The sequence below is a fragment of the Physcomitrium patens genome, chromosome 22, assembly GCF_059467195.1.
Source record: "Physcomitrium patens ecotype Gransden chromosome 22, ASM5946719v1, whole genome shotgun sequence".
Taxonomy (NCBI): Eukaryota; Viridiplantae; Streptophyta; class Bryopsida; order Funariales; family Funariaceae; genus Physcomitrium; species Physcomitrium patens.
In genome coordinates this window covers 11,894,096-11,906,341 of record NC_143431.1, presented here as the reverse complement: position 1 = coordinate 11,906,341, position 12,246 = coordinate 11,894,096, and the positions used below count along the sequence as shown (strand labels likewise).

The 12,246-nt window shown below is 36.5% G+C and overlaps 2 long non-coding RNA genes across 2 annotated transcripts in view; one reads left to right on the top strand and one right to left on the bottom strand.

Annotated features, from left to right (window-relative positions):
- The window catches only part of LOC149986655 (uncharacterized), a 56,948-nt gene that overhangs the window by 20,897 nt on the left and 23,805 nt on the right, over positions 1 to 12,246 (top strand). The gene's annotated exons all lie outside the window — the stretch shown is intronic.
- Positions 1 to 12,246, bottom strand: part of LOC149986656 (uncharacterized) — a 56,828-nt gene that overhangs the window by 20,904 nt on the left and 23,678 nt on the right. The window lies entirely within an intron of this gene.

The window sequence follows — 12,246 nt, the reverse complement described above, 5'->3', positions numbered from 1 at the left end:
GAAGATGTCCCGATAGCATTGGAAAGGTTAAAAAGAGCAAGGTTACAAAACAAGGCGCGATTCGATAAGCAACATCGATTGAGACCTAAAGCAATCGAGGAAGGTGACTGGGTACTTGTTTATGACAATAGTCTGGATAATCAACATAGTACTTTGCGGAAATTTTCAAAACGTTGGTTTGGACCATATGTTGTAACAAATGTTCATGATAATGCGACTTACTCATTACGGGAGTTAGATGGTACAAAATTGAAAATACCAATTGCAGGGAAGAGAGTAAAAATATTTAAACGAAGACACGCAGAGATGAATATGAAAGACCTTAATGAAGGTACAGAGATTCCGCAGCAAGAAGATGAAAGTGATATGGATAATGAAGGTAACAAAGACGAACTGGACAAAGACGTATGGGATATATTCTAAATCAAACAGCAATTGAGTACATTGGTGCATACCGGAGGATGCACAGGTTCAGAGGGGGTGGATGTCGTGTTGTAACACGAGTATACAGTGAAAATAAAAAGAAAGGGGAATTTTATTAATATTCAGTTACCTCGAATATTAGGAGCATCGACCAACTCCAGTACAAATACTGAGTGGTCAGGTTCAGTGACTCCGTTACAGTCAGCCGGGGCATACTGAAATGCCCTATTCGATTCCAATAACGAAAGTCAGCAGGAAGAGAAGGACCAATTCACACGACGGGTTCGAGGAGCCAATTGGATCCAATTTCGATAATCCAATCCGGGTCCTCTTACCCAATATGAGACCTGTATTGGTGGGGCAACCCAATGCAGTCTAGTTACGGGAAATCCAGGTCTTACTACGGGTCTTAGCCAATCTGACGCGAGGACCAATTTGACCCAATTACGGGAACATCCAGGTTACTACGGGCATCTTTACCAATATAGGACCTGAATTGGTCGGGCGACTCAATGTGGTCCCGATTATGGGGTTCGATTCTGTTTCAGGCTGTCTTGTTCTCTGTGCCGTCTCAGGGAACGTTGTTTTCGGTAAATGGATTTCTTAAAGGTAAAAACGGAGGAGAAAGCTTGGCGGCGAGAGCCAATTTTGAATCCAAGTTGAGGTGAGAGCCAATTTCGGATCCAAGCTTGAGGTGGGAGCCAATTCCGGATCTAAGACGGAAGATTGAAGAAATTCAGAGGATAAGGTTAGGGGGGATATAGTTTTGGAGTGGTGTGGGTTTTTTTTTTTAAGGGGGAAATCGGAGGGGGGAGCGAGTTTTCAAGCTTCTACAAGGTTACCAGTTCGGTTTTCATTGGAGGTTTTTTTGAAGATCAAGGGAATTAGAGAGAGGAGCTTCATGCTTCGGGTCAGGGAAGGAAAGACAGAGAATTTGGATTTTTCTTCTTCGTGGAGTTTTGGGAAGACTGAGGCACTCGCTGCTGAAGTCAGTATTATAATGGTGAATCGGGATTTTTAAATGAAGTGGGTTTGAATACTTTTGACTGTTTTGTGAAATCGAGTTACGTCTGTGATTGAAGGATTAAAAGGGTGTCTATAGGATTGAGTATGCAGAGTGAATGAAATTTATTGGGTTAATCTAACAAGACAGTCAGTGGATACAAGATCGTAAGTACAAAGCAGTATTGAAGATTAACAGTTTAGGTTGTACGAGGTTCTCTGTAACGTCTAGAGACCTACTGGCTGGGGCAAAAAGGACTTCGACAAGCAATCGAAGAGCACCCGTATAGATTTACTGTACATTGTTGCAGTCGTTTATATTCCAGCAGTCAAAAACTGATAGACTGCGTGACTATCGGCGAATCTCCATACTACCTTCTATAGCCAGACGCCCGGCGCGTTCTCGAGCAGGAAAGCACGTAATACGACAACGTGTTCTTCAAGCTTGTCACGACTTCCTAACAGCAAGATGTTTTGGATACAATAAGACTATAGAGCTGATTTCTAGGGATTTTTGGTGGCCTCAAATGTGGAAGGCAGTCAAAGATTTTGTACAATGATGTGATGTTTGCTCAAGATCAAAAACTCCTCGTCATTGATCTTTTAGACTTCTTCAGCCATTATCCATTCCAGAACAACCATGGTCTTCTGTTTCTATAGACTTCATCACGAATCTTCTTATCTCAGGTTCTTATGACTCTATATTTGTGATAGTAGATCATTTTACTAAGATGACTCATTTTTTACCATATACAAAATCTATCATAGGTGAAGAAACAACTAAACTCTTTCTTGACAATATCTATCGCTATCATGGATTATCCAAGGATATTATATCAGATAGGTGAACTCAATTTATATCAAGATTTTGGCAGATTCTTTTCAAGATTTTAAAAGTGACTATAAAACTATCTTCGGCATTCTATCCTCAAACTGATGGACAAACGGAGCATTGTCGTAATGTGTGAAGTCTTGCTTGAGAATGCTCCGAGCACTTGGCTGTAGAAGGAAAAATAGAAATTGTGATAACAAAATCTTAATTCTAATAGAATATTAACAATGTTCTAATTAGACTATAATAATGGTAAACAAACGTAATCAAATTCAAAATAATTCAAAGAAATTTCAAACAAATAATAAAATTCTTAAAAAAATATTAGAATAATCACAAATATTACTTAAATATATGTCAATTCAACCTTAATTTAATTCTAGTTAAAATCCTATTGAATTTCACTCAAACTTTAGACCAAACCTAATTAAATCTTAAATCCTAATAAATCCTAAATCCTAAGTCAAATCCTAAACAAACCTTAAATCAAATCCTAACCAAACTCTAAATCAAACCCTAATCCAAATCCTAAATCCTAAATCAAATCTTAAACCAAATCCTCAATCCTAATCCATACTCTAATCTAATCTTAAACTCTAATCCAAACCCTAAACCCTAAACCAAACCATAAATCAAACCCTAATCTAATTCTAAATCAAACCCTAATAAAACCCTAAACCCTAAATCAAATCCTAAATAAAATCCTAATCCAACCATAAATCCTAATCCAAATCCTAATCCAATCCTAAATCCTAATCAAATCCTAAATCCTAATCCAAATCCTAATCCAAATCCTAAATCAAATCTTTACTAAATTCCAAACCCTAATCCAAATCCTAATCCAAACCCTAAATCAAACCCTAAGCAAATCCTAATCCAAATCCTAAACTCTAAATCAAATCCTAAATCGAACCCTAACCAAACCCTAATCCAAATCCTAGTAATTCCTATGACTATTTTAAATCTCAATATCTAATGAATAAACCGTTGATCTTAATTCAAAATTTTCATACTTCTTAAAAATCAAGTTTAAAACAAGCACAAAAAACTTGAAAAGGATCGGAATTACCAAATTGATGAAAACCTCAAGAATATAATTGGGTGTTAGCTGGCCTCCTTCTCCAATCTTGATGCCAATCTTCTAGAGCCAATTTCTCTTCTTTGCGCCATTCGATTGGTTTTAAATTTCTCGTGGACATAAAAAAATAAGTCTCATACCTTTTCACTAAATTTTTACTCCAATCCAACTAGTAGATTGCATGAAATCTTAAAAACCCTCACTAGACCTAAAATTCTACTTTTTGAGACCTTGACCCGCTTAAACCTCAATATCTCTCATTTTAACCGTTAGACCGAGCTTAAATTCACAACATGTATTTAACACAACTATAATCATGAACCCAAAAAATTTCACCTGTAGATCTACAACAAAACTCTTGAAATCACTCAAAACATAAACTCTATTTTATTTCATAAAATCCAAGTCATTCAAAACAAACCTCTAATTTTCAAAGCCCTTACAAAGTCATATCAACTCCAAATCACCCAAAATCAATGCCCGTAGAAACTCTATCTAATATTCTATCAAATCCCATTCTTCGATCTGCCAAAGAATCCCGGAGTTGTCGTCGAGACTCGGTTTTGTGCCTTAGGGTCTGATTTTGACCCTAGCTCATAACCGGCCCTCTCTAGGTATCATCTTTTGTCTTCTTGAGGTAATTTTTACTAATTTGCACTTCAACTCCTCCCTATATATGTCTATATCCTTTATTTTTCTAATCTACCTTGTTTTGCCTTATTTATGGCCTTACAAAGTAAATAGAAGCATAATTTGTAAAAAGGCAATATTAGCACCTTTAATTTTTCTACGTTTTTACTAATATCTATTTTTCCAAGATAATTTGCTACAATATTTTTGAAGTGAGATCCTCAAAACATGATATATTTCTTCACCCTTTCACCTTCTAGTCATATTATATCATGACATCCATCCCCCCCTTAATCTGTGCATCCTTTGGCATGCACCAACAATTCTTCAATATGTTGATGTGGAATGTTCTTCATCTTGGTACGATTCTTGATTTTCAGTATGCTCTTCTATTCCAATCTCGATATCTTGTATTGAAGTTTGTTCTTCATCAAAAAAAATATCTTCATCTCTTTGTTTAAATAACTTGATTCGTTTGCTTGCTATGAGTACCTTCAATTCTGTACCATCAAGTTCTTGTGATGAATATGTTCCATTGTTGTGTGCCTTTTTGACAATATATGGTCCAAACCATCTCTTTGCAAACTTCTTCATAGTGCTATGTTGATTATCTAAGCTACTATCATAAACTAATATCCAATCACCATCTTCAATAGCCTTAGGTCGTAGTCGATGCTTTTTATCAAATCTTTCTTTATTCTTTTTCCTTGCTTCTTTCAATTTTTTTATTACTATTTTAATATCATTGGACCTTCTTTCTAGCTATTGAATCTATAATGTTAAAAATTCTTCTCTATTGAAATCATTTTTCCAAGGCAATACATCCCATGTATGTACTACATCTTCTATTGGCATTATTGGCTTTTGTCCATATATTAATTCAGAAGGCATATAACCTGTTACCGAACTATGAGTTGTACGATCTGCCCACAATGCAAATGGTAGTAGTCTAGGCCATTCATGTACTTTGCCATTGCATGCCTTTACTAATGCCTTAACAATAGGTGAATGTCCATGCTCACTTTTTCCATTACCTTCTGGGTTATATGCTGTTGTCAAAGAAAGTTTAATTCCTATTCTACTAAAAAAATCTCATGCTTCTTTTGCATCCAATTCACCCCTATCCATCGTAATTTTTCCAATACATCCATAACAGAAAATAACTTCTTCTAATAGAAATCGACATACACCTTTAGTATCTTTTATTTTTAATGCTCGTCCTTCAACCATATTCGATAAATCTTCTCGTGCAAGTACCAAATACTTCATTTACCCAAGTCCCATAGGCATTGCCACTAAATCCACCATCTACTTGTAATGTAAAGCCAAAGGGTATGTTGGATGTAACCCATCTCGATGTCGAATATTTGAATACACTTGGCAAGTCTCACAAGATTCTACAAATTTTGCTTTGTCTTTGTACATTCTTTTCCACCAATATTTTTCTTTTAACTTAGTGAATGTTGCCCAAATACCTCGATGCCCTACCCATAAATTTTCATGAAATTCTTTAATAATCCTTTGTTGAGCTTTTAAACTCATATCACCCTTTGTAGTACTCTCTTCTCTTTTTTGGATGCTTCCATAAATATCCATCATGTAAAAAATATCCATAGGCTTTCTTACGAATTTTCTCAAATTCTTGATCCGTCCAACCTTTTTGTCATTTTAATGTGCTCAAATACTCTCTAACATCTTTTCATTCATTTTCATATAAATTTCTTAAAAATGCTTCCAATGGTATATTAAAACATACACCCTTTTCTTTTGATAACGCATTGGTATAAAATTTTGTACCCACATCATCTTCTAAATCAATCATCTTTACTTCATCATTATACCTTGCTCTTGATAACATATCTGCAACTAAATTTTCTTTCCCTGTAATATGTTTAAATTCAGGATTCATAGATTTGATATATGCTATCCACCTCAATATAGCAATATCAGGAGTTGAACAACTTGTAATCATGCCTAATAAAGGTAGACAATCTGTTTCTATAACTACTGATGTTCCAATCAAGTATTCTTTTTCATTTTTCATAGCTATTACTATACCCCATAATTCTCTTTTGATTTGCGTATATGCCCTTTGCTTGGAATTCAACACGTTTGCTCCAAATCTTATTATATATCTATTTTCTTATTCATCATCTTGCCCAACCGTCCAACCTATTCCAATTGGACTTGCATCAACTGTTAATACCACTGGTCTTCCACCTTCATAATTTACTTTCTTCAAAGTTGGAGATGAAGAAAGAAGTTCTTTCAAATTTTCCATAGCTTTCCATTGTTCTTCTTTCCATTAAAATTTTTGATTCTTTCTTAACAACTCATACAATGGATCTGCTATATGTGCAAAATGAGGTATCCATATATGATAGAAAATACATGCTCCTAAAAATCTTCTCACTTTCGTTGTATTTGTACATTCTTTCATCTTTTTAATAATATCAATCTTTTCTATACTTGACATACGTTGTCGTATTACGTGCTTTCCTGCTCGAGAATGCGCCGGGCGTTTGGTTGTAGAAGGTAGTATGGAGATTCGCCAATAGTCAAGCAGTCTATCAGTTTTTGACTATTGGAATATAAACGACTGCAAGAATATACCCTAAATCTATACGGATGCCCTTCGATTGCTCGTCAAAGTTCTTTTTGTCCCGATCGGTGTCGTATTACATGCTTTCCTGTTCGAGAACGCGCCGGACGTCTGACTGTAGCAGATAGTATGGAGATTCACCAATAGTCAAGCAGTCTATCAGTTTTTGACTGCTGGAATATAAACGACTGCAAGAATACACTGTAAATCTATACGGATGCCCTTCGATGCTTGTCGAAGTCCTTTTTATCCCAGCCGATAGGTCTCTAGACGTTACAGAGAACCCCGAACAACCCAATCTGCTAATCTCCGATACCGCTTTGTACTTACGATCTTGTATCCACTAATTGTCTCGTTAGATTAACCCAATAAAAATCTATAGACACCTTTTTAATTCTTTAATCAAAGACGTAACTCGATTTCACAAAACAGTCAAGAGTAATCAAACCCACTTCATTAAAAAAATCCCGATTCACCATTACAACATTGACTTCAGCAATGATTGCCTCAGTCTTCTCAAAACCCTATGAAGAAGAAAAACCCAATTCTCTGTCTTTTCTTCCCCAACCCGAAGCATCAAGCTCCTCTCCAATGCCCTGATCTTCAAAAACCTCCAATGAAAACCGAACTAGTAACCTTAAAAAAAAACTTGAAGCTAGCTCTTTGATCCTAAAAATCCCCCCGATCTGAAAAAAAAAAACCCCCCAAAACTTATTCTCCCCCTAATCTTATCCTCTGAATTTCTTCAATCTTCCGTCTTGGATCCGAAATTGGCTCCCATCGTCAGAGCTTAGATCCAAAATTGGCTCCCACCGTCAGAGCTTCCTCCTCCGTTTATACCTTTAAGAGATCCATTTACCAAAAAGAACGTTCCCTGACATGGCACAGAGAATAGGACAGCCTGAAACAGAATCGAAACCCCGTACTCGGGTCCACATTGAGTCACCCGACCAATTCAGGTTTTATACACGGTAAGATGACCGTAGTAACCTTGATGTTCCCGTAATTGGATCAAATTGGTCCTTCGCGTCAGACAAGCTCAGGCCCATTGTAAAACCTGGATTTTTCCATAATTAGACTCCATTGGGTTGCTCGACCAATGCAAGTCTCATATTGAGTAAGAGGACCCGGATTGGATTCTTGAAATTGGATCCAATTGGCTCTTCCAACCAGGCTCACCCGTCGTTGAATTAGTCCTTTCTCTTTCTGCTGACTCCCGTTATTGGAATCGAACGGAGCATTTCAGTATGCCCCGGCTGACTCTAACGGGGTGACTGACCCTGGTCACTCAGTATTTGCACTGGACTTGGTCGTTGCTCCCAATATTCGAGGTAACTGAATATAAATAAAAGTCCCCTTACTTTATATTTTCACGGTATACTCATGTTACAACTCGACATCCACCCCCTCTGAACCTATGCATCCTCCAGTATGCACCAATTTACCCAATTGCTGTTGGATTTAGAATATATCCTCTATATCTTTGTCCAGTTCGTCTTTGTCACCTTCATTATTCAAATCACTTTCATCTTCTTACTGCGGAATCTCTATACCTTCATTAAGGTCTTTCATATTCATCTCCACGTGTCTTTGTTTAAATATTTTTACTCTCTTCCCTGCAATTGGTATTTTCAATTTTGTACCATCTAACTCCCGTAATGAGTAAGTCGCATTATCATGAACAATTGTTACCACATATGGTCCAAACCAACGTTTTGAAAATTTTCGCAAAGTACTATGTTGATTATCCAGACTATTGTCATAAACAAGTACCCAGTCACCTTCCTCGATTGCTTTAGGTCTCAATCGATGTTGCTTCTCGAATCGCGCCTTGTTTTCTAACCTTACTCTTTTTAACCTTCCGAATGCTATCTGGACATCTTCCGTTCTTTGCTCCAATTGTCGAATCCTAATACCCAGAAGTTCTTCTCTTGTCAATCCATCTTCCGATGGTAGCATACTCCAAGTAAGTACCTTTTCTTCAATCGGCATAATTGGTTTTTGACCTGTCATAAGTTCTATTGGCATATATCCTATCACCAAACTATGTGTTGTTCGATCAGCCCATAATGCAAATGACAAAAGCCGTGGCCACTCTTTAACTTTCCAATTACAAGCTTTAACTAATGCTTTCACAATCGGTGGGTGACCGCGTTCGCTTTTTGCATTCCCTTCCGGATTATAAGTAGTAGTCAGTGATAGTTTAACTCCACATCTTTCAAAGAACTTACGAGCTTCTTGTGCATTTAATTCTCCACGATCTGCAGTGATTTTTCCTACGCATCCGTAGCGGCAAATGATATCTTGAAGAAAAAACCTACAAATCCCCTCTATAGATTTTGTTCTCAATGTTCTTCCTTCTACTTGATTTGATAAATCTTCACGAGCTAAAATCAAATATCTCATTTACCGTAACCCAACCGACATAATAACCAAATCAACAACCCATTTAAAATGAATAGTCAGAGGATACGTAGGATGAAGACCATCTCGATGTCAGATATTAAAATACGATTGACAGATTTCACATGACTCTACAAATGAGAGCACATCTCGATACATATTTTTCTACCAATATCGTTCCTTGAGTTTAGCAAAAGTAGCCCAGATTCTTCCATGCCCTGTCCATAAACTATCATAAAACTCCTTTAATAATTTTAGTTTTTCTTCCCTTTTGCCTATCACTCGTCGTGGCATCTCAATTCCTTTCTTCGGTCTCTTCCATAAGAATCCATCTCGAAGTAAAAATCCATATGCTTTTTTTCTTAATTGTTTGAATTTTTTTGTAGACCAATTCCCTTGCTTAATCAAGGTATTCAAGTAATGACCAATATCCAATAATTCTCCTTCATAAGATTCTTCAAGAAATAACTTGTCTTCCTTGTTGAGATTTGATATTGAATAGAATTTCAATCCGACGTCATCAATGTCTTCAATCATTTCGTCCTCCCTCTCGTATCTTGCTCGAGATAGCATGTCTGCTATTAAATTGTCCTTCCCAGTAATATGCTTAAATTCTGAATTTAGTGACTTAATATAAGAAATCCATCTCAACATTGTAATATCTGGCGTTGAACAATTAATAATCATTCCAAGCAATGGCAAGCAATCTGTTTCAATTACTACTACCGCCCCAATCAAATAGTCCCTTTCAGCTTTCATAGCCGAAACGACTCCCCAAAGTTCTCTTTTGACTTGCGAATATGATCGCTGACAAATACTTAAAACTTTAGCTCCAAATCAAACTGCAAATCTATTCCCACTGGAATCATCTTGACCCACAGCCCATCCAATGGCAATTGGACTAGGGTCCACAGTAAGAATCACTGGTCTATTACACTTATAATCAACCTTTCTCAATATTGGAGGTGACATCAATAATTTCTTCAATCTTTGCATTGCCTGAATATGTCTTTCTTCCCATTTAAATCAATAATCCTTGCGTAACAGTTCATATAATAGATCCGCTATGTGAGCAAAATGAGGGATCCAGATTCGATAAAATATACATGCACCTAAAAACCTGTGAACCTCTGTTAAAGAATCACAATCCTCTTTCATCCTTCCAATTGCATCAACTTTAGTCGGATCTGATTTTCTTCCGTAAGATCCACATAAATGTCTAACAATCACAACCTCTCATACTCCAAAAGCAAACTTCATACCCGGTAATGTAAGATGAACTTTTCCAAGCTGAGTTTAAATCTTTTCACAATCTTGTATATGATCAACAACATAACTGCATCACCCCCTCGTATCTAAAGTTTCATCCTTGTCTCCTTCTCTACACCCTTTTACAGGAACATCATTCAGAAAAAGCATAGTCTTTTCCGGAATAAAATCTCTCAATACCTTATTCATCCCATTCATCATATGCGCAACTGAGTTGGTCGCGCCTTGAAGAAGAGTGCACATTCTAACCAATCCAAGTAGTGTCCTCATTGTTGTCATATTTCTACTTCCTTCGGCAAGTTGAAATTGATCATAACTTGAATATAAGTCACCTATTGAATAGATCGCCCTTCCAGCAAACGCCTCAGCAAATTCATCCACAATAGGTCCAATTCCTGCATTCCTAACAGTTACTGCATTCACTGGTTGCATATCTTGAATAAATCGTAGTGACCCATTCTTCTTAGGTACCGTAAACCATCGACTAGAATATGACGCAAATGAGGGTTCCAATATTTACATCTTATCTTTTCTTTTAATAGCTCAACTAATTTAGGTAAATGTACCATCGATACTAGAATCGGTCTTAGATTCCAAGGTACATGCAGTACAGTGAAGATACCCATAGGTGTTATAAAATTGGGATCCACACACCCAATTTCATGAGATTCGAAAGCAAACGATCTACCTTGTTTAGCCAACATCTTTTTGAAGCAAGTAATTTCCTCCAGCAATAAAGAACCATCAGAGCCAATCTTCAATTCTTCAAAAGTTTCTTTAGTAAACTGATGTCCAATACTCATTGGATCTCTTAAACTTGCTTCTTTTGATGCTTCTCCCATTTGTTCTTTAGAATCTTCTGATAATTGTCCGGCAACAGGCTTTACCTTCTTATCTGCCGTTTTATATCTCGTCTCTACAGTGACTTCTGGTGCTTGAAAAGATTCAAATATGGTATAAACCTCTCTTGAATGAATCTCAACAATCTTATCATTATCTCCTAACTCAATAGATGTAATCAATTCCAATGAATCTTCCAGTCCATTTTCTTCATAAACACCTAAAATCCTCTCATCGTCTTACAATGTACCTAACTTGCATAATTCTCTTTCAATATTATATAATCTTTTTCTTTCTTTTCTTTTAAAATCATCAACTTTCTTATACATAATATTTCCATTCTCCAATATACCAATAAAATTTGCATCAAAGGCACCTTCATCTCAAGAGAGTACCTCCTCTTTTGTACCTCCATAATCTCGCTTTACAGTGGTACCTCCCCAAAATCCTTAAATCCTTCAACAATCTTTGGTAATGGTTTCTCCCTCAACCTATCTCGATTCCGTTCATGGTTAGGAGGAACTGTTAGAAATTGTACAGCTTTTCTCCTATCCTCGCTCCGTACCTTTGCATAAGAAGAACCATCGTCTAGTACTTTTATTTCCATCCGTGTTGCCGTAATATAAGGTTGTCCTAAAATCAACGGATAAGATGTTGTATCTTGAACAAAGAAATGTTGCTCCGTCGCAACATCCCCAATCCAAATTTTGACATCTGGACAAGCTCCATATAATTCGCCTCATGTGTTATTAGCTACTCGTATTACCCATCCATGTTCCATATCAATTGGCCATTTTTGCTTCTTATAAAGATCTTTAGACATGAGATTTATTTCAGAAATATGGTCGACTAAAGCAACAATTGGTTCATCTATATCTCCTACTTTCACCAATACCTCAATAGTTGCCCTTGCCCAATGCTTTCGAGTATAATGGCTCAAAGTTTCTATTTTCTTATCCCTATAACCTTCGAAACGTACTCGTTGATTATACCCATTCTTTTCATTTGTTGGTTGCTTGTAACCAATATCAACCTCTTCTTCATTTTTATATATTCTTACATCAATAGCATGACTCATTCTTGTTTCGCCCATTAATTGCCTCTTTTGCTTAATGTTGTCAATGATAACATCATGAAACTCCTTCTTTACAATTCCCAAGACTTATT